Consider the following 8,812-nt stretch of genomic DNA (forward strand, 5'->3'; position numbering starts at 1 on the left):
GCCCGGGGAGGTCCCCGGCTGCGTGCACACCGCCTTGCTCCAGCGCAACCTCATCCAGGTACCCTGCGTGGCCGCCCCCGCGAGCCTGCGCCCGCCTTCCCTCCGTGGTGGGAGGCCCGGGACCCGCCTGGGACCCCCTGCCCTGGGCTCTTCTCCTCTGTTGGGCACCGACTTCCCCTATGCAGCTTGTGGTCTTTGGGGGGAACTGCCAAGGCAGCGTAGGTGCTGTTGAAGGAGCGCACCGCCGGGGCCCCGGCTGGATGGAGGCTGACCCGCGCCCCGACCTCAGTAACTGGAAAGCGGAAGTTTCCTTAGGGCACAGGCCTTGCTCCTTGTGGTGCACTCACCGCTCCAGTTCTCCACTGAAGCGTGGATGGAAAGGACGTGCTGTCACCCATAAAGCCTAAGGCGGTGGATTACTGTTCAGCTACCTGGATACTGCCTGCAGGGGACTATTGTGTTTTGCTAAGTAAATGCTAACTATGTTTAGTAACGTGTCTCAGGGCTTCATTTTTGCGGTTAGGCCGCAGGGAGTCAGATTTGGGGTTTTGCAGCACATGGGTTGAGGAGACAGACCTACAAGTGTAAGGTTAGGGATGGTCAGTGTGAAGGCGGCATAACTTTGAAAGCTGATTGGGATATGAAGAAAGTTGCTCTTTCTTCTCAAGGCGTGCGATGTGCGTGTGTTTAATAGATCTCTAATTTATAGACGTGTGGAGGACATTTTCCTGGTTGATTGCCAGTGTGTGCAGATGTTTGCAGACTCTCACCTCCCGCTGTCTTCATGGTTCCACCTGCTGCAGGCCATTTTCTCATTCTATGATTATCTTTGGCTGGGACAAGATGTACCTTTAAAAAGATACATATTTTTATTGACTTCAGAGAAGAAGGGAGAGGGAGAGAGAGCTAGAAACATCAATGATGAGAGAATCATTGATCAGCTGCCTCCTGCACGCCCACACTGGGGAAGGAGCCAGCAACGTAGGCATGTGCCCTGACTGGGAATCCAGCCCCGACCTCCTGGTTTATAGGTCTATGCTCAACCACTGAATCAGGCTGGCAGGGCAAGATGTACTTACTAAGTAGTTTGCATGCAGAGTCTCATTCCTTTTAAGAGCTCTACGGAACGCGTCTTTGCATTAGCCGGGAGCAGTTAGGAGAACTTATCCAAGATCACACAGCAACAAAGTGGCAGAAATGGAATTCTAACCCAGGCTGGCCTGACTCCATAGCCGGGGTTCTGTACTATTTTGCTCTGAACGCTGGTGTTTTGAAAAGCCATGTATTTTTGAAGCACTGTGGTTCACAGTCAGGAGTATCATTGAAGTTTTACTTAAATGACAAGATGGTCAACTAGGGTTATTTTCTGCATTAGGTTTTTTTCAAGAATGTAAGTCAGAAAGGAAGTGTATTTGACACTGTCTACAGTCCAGTTTATTTTTTAAGTAAACAATTCTCTAACTTATGTACTTATTTTTAGGTACTCAATCTGTGGCATAGATCACGGCTGACTTTGGCACCCTGAGGCTTCACTTACACATGCCTTGAGAACGCCTGTGTGCATCGCAGGGCCTCTCCTTGCCTCTTTGCACTGGTGGAATTAAGCCAATGGGAAATCATTAGTGACTTTAGCAAAGCAGATCCGTGTTATAGGGCCACATATCAGGAAACAGTGTTCAGTAACTAGTCAGTGAGAATGAGGTTACTCATAATATGAAATAACTGAAGTTTCCTCATGGGAATAGCTTACAGTGCCTATTAAATCTGTTCATAAATTCTTAGGAAAACTTTGTTTCAATAAGGTGGATGTGGGTCTTAAATGGTAGTGGGACGAGAGATGGGGAAGCTTTCTGGGGCTTGGAGAATTCCAGGCCAATTGACAGTCATCATCAACATCAGTGTCATTGTTAAATCCTGTGATGTTATAACACCTGCTTTATTACATTCTTCTTCGGTTGACCTCAGGAGATATTCTAGAGTTCAGAGCAGACACTGGCCCAGATACTGTGTTTACACGAGAACTTGAAGCACATCTTGCCGAAGTCATTCATTCATTTATTCATTCACCTAATTATCTCATAAGTATTTATTCAATACCTCCAAGGTGGCAGGCACTGTTCCAAGTGCTTGATAGTGAATGTTTAAGAAAACCAAGTCTTTGCCCAATAGAAAATCTCTAGTGGAAGAGAGACAATAAACAGATTAGTAGATAATATAATGACAGGTGGTTCCCTGAAGAAAAATAGAGCAGGTTAAAGGAAGAGAAAGTGAAGGTCGATTGGGAAGGGTTGCTACTTTTAAAAAGTGGCTAGAGAGAGGCATTTGATAAAGCGACTTTTTAAAGCAGAAGTCTTTTTGATGAGGTCAGTTTTAGGAAGTGCATTCCCAGCAAAGAGAGAGAGAAAAAGACAGGGATAGAGAAGGGAGCATGCTTGAAAGTTCCAGGAATAGTAAGCAGGCCAGTGTGGCAGGAGCCCTGTGAGCCAAGAGGGTGGGAGGATGAGTTCAAAGGAGGCGGGGAGGCAGATGATGCCGGGCTTGTAAACCATGGGGAACACTTTGGATTTTAATCTACAGGTGATGGCAAGTTATTGGGTGTTTTGAGCTTGACTTGCATGATTAAATTTGCGTTTTAGAAGGTATTTTTGACTATTGTGTGAAGACTACAGTGCATTAGAGTGGAAGCATGGAGGCCAAGTAGGGGATTGTTACAGTTGTCTGGGCCAGAGATAATTCCTGTCTTGGGCCAGGGTGGTAGCAGGGAAGTGATTGTGAGAACACATTTTAAACATGGAGCACACAAGATTTGTTCAGCTGGATTAGTTGATAGATTGAATGTGAGGTGTGAGAGAAAGAGGAGTCAAGGAAAAGTTAAGGAGTTGCCAGTCTGAGTAGTTGGTTAAATGGAATTGGTATTTACTGAGAGGCTCTGTGGCCAGCCTTGGGTGTTCGAAAGTGATTGTGTGTTTCCTGTACAGAATCTAAACCTTAGGTGTCTTAGCCCTCTCCTAAAGGTAATCATTCATTCATTCATCCTCCTATTATGCCATACACTAAAAGAGGCATTAAAAAAACAGGGGGGACTCAGTCTCTTTTTTGTAGGAGGCCACATTGTAGTGAGGCAGAAAACCTAATTAATAACCTTATGATAAGTGCATAGATTAGGGGACTCTTGGGAATGTTCTCAGCTTTTCCATGCAATTCCTTGGTGGTGTAACTTTGGAAAGCCTTTCTAAAAAAAAAAAAAAAAAAAAAAAAAAGGGTGTGCAGGAGGCAGCTGATCAATGTTTCTCTCTCATCGATGTTTCTAACTCTCTGTCCCTTTCCCTTCCTCTCTGTAAAAAAATCAATAAAAAAATATATTAAAAAAATGATTTTCAGTGTGCCAAAATTAGAAAATATAGAAAAGTGAGAAGAAGAGAACTTGGAAACCCAACTTCCAGAGATACTACTACTATTAAAATTTAAAAATACACTACATCCATTTGGAAGTTTTCAGTGTATACAGATTTATCGTAAGTATTTATATATTCAGTTTAACAACCTTTCTATACTAAATATTTTGTGACAGTTTTGCATGCAGTATAGATATTTCTGCAAACCATGTTTAATGGCTCTTTTTAAAATTCCATTGTGTACATTGCCATCATTTATTTTCTTAGACAAATTTTTAGAAGTGGAATTGCTGATTCAAAGGGTATGCACTTTTTTAGTCTTTTAATATGAACTTCCAAGTTTGTTCTCCATAAAAGCTGTACTACCTTTATACTCTCATCATCATTTTAGCAGAATGCTTATTTTAGGTGCAGATTTGGATATTACTTAAAAAAGTCAAAACAAAACAATGTACTTTCTAGTGGGGTTAAACATATTTTATATTTTTAATATGCTTATTGGTGATTTGGGGTTACTCATTTATGGGTTTTAATCTATTTTTCTATTGGCTATTCATCTTTAAAACAGATTTGTTAGACCTCCTGTTATTTAATTTTAAAAAAGCTTTCACATTTGTTAATGATTATTTTGTCATACTTTTAAAGTTCTACATATTGAAATCTTACAAAGTTTTTTTCTTTTATGATTGTTTCTGTCTTTGGGATTATGCTTTGAAAGTATTCCCCTCTCTTCCAATTAAATAAATATTTGCATATGTTTTATCCTTTTAATATATTTATAGTTCCTTTCTTATATTTAAAAAAGTTTTAATTTTATATATTTTTATTGATTTCAGAGAGGAAGGGAGAGAGAGAGAGATAGAAACTTCAATGATGAGAGGGAATCATTGATCAGCTGTCTCCGGCACGCCCCCTACTGAGGATTGAGCCCACAACCTGGTATGTGCCCTTGATCCAAATCAAACCTGGCCCTTCAGTCCGCAGGCTAATGTTCTACCCCCACCCCCCCTCACTATGCTCTCACTCCCCTGTTGTCTGTGTCCATTGGTTGGGCTTATATGCATGCATACAAGTCCTTTGGTTGATCTCGCCCCCTTACCCCCACCATCATCCCTTACTATTCCTCTGAGGTTTGAGAGTCTGATCGCTGCTTCTCTGTCTCTGGATCTGTTTTTGTTCATCAGTTTATGTTGTTCACTATATTCCATAAATGAGTGAGATCATGTGGTATTTATCTTTCTCTGACTGGCTTATTTCACTTAGCATAATGCTCCACAGTTTCATCCATGCTGTTGCAAATGATAAGAATTCCTTCTTATATTTAAAATTTTGATCCATTTGAATTTTTAAAAAATGGACAGTCAGTTTTTTTACTCTATGATTTGAATAATGTTTCTTTTGTCTACTGATATAAAACACTAGTGGCCCTGTGCACAGATTTGGGCACATTGAAAGGAAATTAATTAGAAGAAATGTTTTAATATCACTATTTGCCCTTTCTCTATAATAGAAGTGCCAACCAAATTTATGATCTACAGTGACAGATCAAAACATGTATGCAATTGGTGACAGTGAGAGCTTTATATGTATCACATATGCACTAGTCAACTTAGCCTTTTATACATATAGAGTAAACTTGCTTATTTAGATCTGCTTTCTGATTTAGCTAAACTTTTTCCAGCCCAGTGAAGTACCCCAACTTCTCTTTCAGGTAATTGTCAGCAACACAGCAGTAAATATCAACAAGAAGCAGATTATTATTGTAGATCATGCAGGGAGAACAAAGGATAAAATATTTAACTGCAGCAGTGTTTGACAATATTCTGTGCAGTGAGAAAATCTGAAGTCATTTTCAAGTTCCACCATTTCTTACTTCTTTTCAGTGGGGTCAAGGTTCTAAACTTTCTAAATCTCTGTTTTCTGGATAATGAAAAGAAAATAGGATTCCACCAAGTCTCCTATCTACCTACTCCAGGACTTCTGTGAGGATCAAATGAGATGAGGCATATGAAAACATTTCACAGACATTTGGTTAAACTGTAAAATGATTGCACCTGGCTATAAAGCAAGTTGTGTTCCTGGGCTGAAGAAACTCCAAGGAGGCTAGTTGCTAGGGAGAGGAAACTGGGTGTTGCTACGTGATGTCATTACCTAGCGCCCACAGCCACCATTTCCAGGCTGGGCTGGGCTGTGGGCTGTATTTTGCACCATGGGGTCTTGGCAACGTTGGCTGCAATTTGGTGGGCTGTCACTGTGGGGTGGTGGCAGGGCCTGTGTTCCACTTGGGGGAAGCTGAGTGTTGCTTTATCAGCACCAGGTTCGTAGTACCATTTCTTTGTAAATGGCCAACAAGAGTCATGGCAGTTCCTGCATGAGCGTCTGACCCCTCGTGGTCAATATGTGTCATAATGACCGGTTGAATGGTCAGAGGGACATTTTGCATATTAGCCTTTTATATATATAGATTACTTTTATCATGCATGAAATTCACATATACTGGTATTATTTTCTTATTCTCTCTCTGTAAATTCTTTAAAAATAATTATAAATGTTTAATGCTTATTGTACAAAAACGGATGCAGAAAAATATAAAATATAAGGAAGGGAGAAAGCCAATAAAAAAACATACTATAAAGCAGGGGTAATTGCTATGTGTATATCTTTCCAGATTTTTCTAAGTATATACAAAGAAATCCAATAATATAAAAATGAAATAAATCTTTAAGATGGTTAAGTAACTTCGTCATTCAAAATATATGGTGAACATCTTTCTGTATCTATGTATTTATAAATATGGATCTAGAATAATTTTTAGTAACTGCATAGATTTTGTTATAAAGATGTATTCTTAAAATCTTAAATATAGAAGAAAATATGTTATAAATATATAAATATACACATATACTAAAAATGGTAGGTACCAGATGCTTAGTACTTTTCTCTAAATTTTATCAGTACCTTAATTCTTCACATGTAATTGGGACAGATGGTCAGAGAAGAATATTTTTAGATGTGTAAGTTTATAAAATATAAACTATAAGATTATATCACAGTAGCTACACATGTGATGAACAAGTTAGTTTGAATCACTCTGTCCAAGGAGCCAGGAGTCTGTCCCTGGAAGCCCTAATGTACAGCTTATCACTCATCAATACGTTCCAATAAAATATGTGCATCTGTGTGGATAAATGTATATTTTGGTACCTTTTGAGTATTCAAGAGGCAATTGCCATGTGAATATACTTTTAAAACATTTTATTATAGTGAATTTCAAACAAATATGATAACAGAAGCAAAATGAACTCCCATTTACCATTACCTGGCTTCATCAATTCAGACTGATTGTGTTTGTTCCCCCATCCACTATGCTCTACCTCCCTTATTTTGTTTGGTTTTGTGTTTTTTTAAATCTTCATCCAATGATATATTTATTGATTTTTAGAGAGAGGAAGGGAGAGAGAGAAAGATAGATGTGAGAGAGAAATAGCGATTGGTTGCCTCCTGAATGAGCCCCAACCAGGGATCAAACTGGCATCCCAGGCATGTGCACTGACCAGGAACCAAACCACAACCTTTTGGTGTACTGGAGGTGTTCCTACCAACTGAGCCAGCTGGCCCGGGCTCTCCCCTGAGTTCTAAAGTGTGATTGGATCCTCTCCTCTGATCTTTCATATCAGTCATAGATCTCTCTCCAGGCGTCTATCCTAAACTTCCATGAGTTCTGGCCCTTAGGAGTGGGCTAAGAAAAATGCCTTGTTTCCTCTTTTAAATTCCCCTTTTAATCCTCATTGGTCATAAAATAAGAAATTTCTTTACATTGTAACCCCTTTTCACCTAGAGCAGTAGTTCTCAACCTTCCTAATGCCGCGGCCCTTTAATACAGTTCCTCATGTTGTGGTGACCCCCAATTTCATTGTTACAAATTGAACATAATTAAAGCATAGTGATTATCACAAAAACAATATGTAATTATATATGTGTTTTCTGATGGTCTTAGGCGACCCCTGTGAAAGGGTCATTCAACCCCCCAAGGGGTCGCGACCCACAAGTTGAGAACCGCTGACCTAGAGGTATGTTATTTGGGAAGCACTACCTTAGTAGTTTAAGCATTTTAGAAAAAAAATATTAAGATCACTAAAATGTTTTGATGACTCATGAGCTTGAGATCTCTTTTACCTATATGCATCCTCTGAACTAAGACTTGTAGCTGAAGCTCATATTTGAAAGTAGAGACACTGAGGAACATAAATACCCCTGTGTAGTTGAAAGTGGCTTAGCTTCCCATGAACATTTTTTTTAAATATAGTACTCAGTACATGGAAAGTTATATGCATGTGTGTGTTTATGGATTTTAAAGTCTAATTTAAATGAATACCCATGTGCCTGCTATTCAGTTTATGAGCCCGAACGTTCCCAGTACCATTGCAGTGACCTTGCCCCCCCAGTCCCACCGCCTGCCTCTCTCCAAGGTAACCAATATCCTGAATTATCATTCTCTTGCTTTTTACAAATTAAGGTTTTACCAAATATTGGTAAATCTTAATTAATATATTGTTTATTTTTTCTTGTTTTTGACTAAGTGTTTTCTTAAACTTGGTTTATTTATTTTTTGCCTGTGTCCAAGAACACAATATGTACATGAAATGATTATAAACTCTTCTTTTCTCCAGTGAAGTAATTATGTCTGGGATAGAAGCAGGCATTGGACTGAAGCAGAATTGGGGAGTAAAAGAGATATATATACCTGGTCAAGGAGTCTATGTGTCTATATGCAGATATAGATAGAGGTAGTTCAGAAGCGTCCAGCAGTGGTTCTCAACCTTCTGGCCCTTTAAATACAGTTCCTCATGTTGTGACCCAACCGTAAAATTATTTTCGTTGCTACTTCATAACTTTAATGTTGCTACTGTTATGAATCGTAATGTAAATATCTGATATGCAGGATGGTCTTAGGCAACCCCTGTGAAAGGGTCGTTTAACCGCCAAAGGGGTTGCGACCCACAGGTTGAGAACCGCTGGTCTAGAGACAATGAGACTTATACTGTCATTTGCATGGTTGGGTGACACAGAGTTTGTTGACTTATAGTAAGTGCGGTAAATATCAATTATAAATGACTGGCTCAGGCCCCACATAGCCTGTTTAGCTCCTGGTTCCCACTTGGTAGGTAGCACTGACATTGGAATTGTTGACAACATTTGGGACAATGATGGCAGTGTCAGGTAATGATGAGGCACGTGGACTGGAGCCAGATATTCCGGGTCTGAGCCAGTAATCCACCACATAATTGTCATTTGACGTTGAGCCTTGGAGTCTTTTTTTTTTTTTTAATCTTTATTGTTCAGATTATTACAGATGTTCCTCTTTTTTCCCCCCATAGCTCCCCTCCACCCGGTTCCCACCCTACTCCAGGCCCCGC

General features: G+C 39.8%; 1 protein-coding gene across 1 annotated transcript in view; it reads left to right on the plus strand.

Annotated features, from left to right (window-relative positions):
* Positions 1-8,812, plus strand: part of MANBA (mannosidase beta) — a 113,784-nt gene continuing 104,972 nt past the window's right edge. The window contains exon 1 of the mRNA XM_015569985.1: positions 1-58. The gene's annotated coding sequence lies outside the window, so the exon portion shown is untranslated. The remainder of the gene's footprint in view (positions 59-8,812) is intronic.

This window comes from Myotis davidii, unplaced genomic scaffold (assembly GCF_000327345.1).
Source record: "Myotis davidii unplaced genomic scaffold, ASM32734v1 scaffold226, whole genome shotgun sequence".
Taxonomy (NCBI): domain Eukaryota; kingdom Metazoa; phylum Chordata; class Mammalia; order Chiroptera; family Vespertilionidae; genus Myotis; species Myotis davidii.